The sequence below is a fragment of the Colobus angolensis genome, unplaced genomic scaffold (assembly GCF_000951035.1).
Source record: "Colobus angolensis palliatus isolate OR3802 unplaced genomic scaffold, Cang.pa_1.0 Scaffold187, whole genome shotgun sequence".
NCBI lineage: Eukaryota > Metazoa > Chordata > Mammalia > Primates > Cercopithecidae > Colobus > Colobus angolensis.
In genome coordinates, this window is record NW_012115010.1 from 2,536,295 (window position 1) to 2,537,368 (window position 1,074).

The window sequence follows — 1,074 nt, forward strand, 5'->3', positions numbered from 1 at the left end:
AAAACCTGGAGGACATTATGTTAAGTGAAACAGGCCAAGGACAGACAGACAAGTATCACATATTCTCATTCATATATGAGAGATTAAGAAGTTGATGTCACGGAGATAGGCAGTAGAATGATGGTTACCAGGGGCTGGGAAGCAGGTAGGGATGAAGACAAGTTGATTCATGGGCATAAAAACTCAGTCAGATGGAATAAGTTTTAGTTTTTGTTTGCACAGTAGGGTGACTACAGTCAACAATAACTTAGTGCATATTTTAAAATAGCTAGAACATTTGTTATGCTCCCAATACAAAAAAACGATAAACATCTGAGATGATATAGCCTAATTAACCTGATTTGATCATTACACATTGTATGAATCTATCAAAATATTACATGTACCCTTAAAAATATGTACACTCTACCTTAAGGAAACAGTGAAAAAAGAAGGTGTGAAACAACAGCGACCACAACAAAATCAAAGAGGAAAATCTTTGTGAACTTGGGTTAGTCAGGCCAGGAATCGGCAAACCATGGCCAATCCCCTACCTGTTTTTGTAATAATCAAAAGAATAACAATGTAACTGATAATTTGAAAATTATGTGAAATTCAAACTGCAGTGTTCAAAAAGTTTTACTGGAACAGCTATTCTCATTCACTTACATATTGTCTATGACTGCTTTCATTGCTACAATGGCAGAGTTGCAACTGGGACAGCAAGCTTGAAATATTTACTATCTGACCTTTTACAGAAAAAGTCTGGCAAGGTCTGGGTCAGGCAGAGTTGTCAGATGAACACCAAATGTGTAAGAAAAAAATGTGGTAAATCAGACTTCATTAAAATTTAAAACTTACGCTCTGGGACAAAGACACTGTTAAGACAATGAAACACAAGGCACAGATAGGGAGAAAAGATATGAACATCACACAGCCTAACAAAACACTTATATCCAAAATATATAAAGAACTCTTACTACCCAATAATAAGAAATTGGCCAGGCATAGTGGTTAATGCCTGTAATCCCAGCACTTTGGGAGGCCAAGGCAGGCAGATTGCTTGAGCTCAGGAGTTCAAGACCAGCCTGGGTA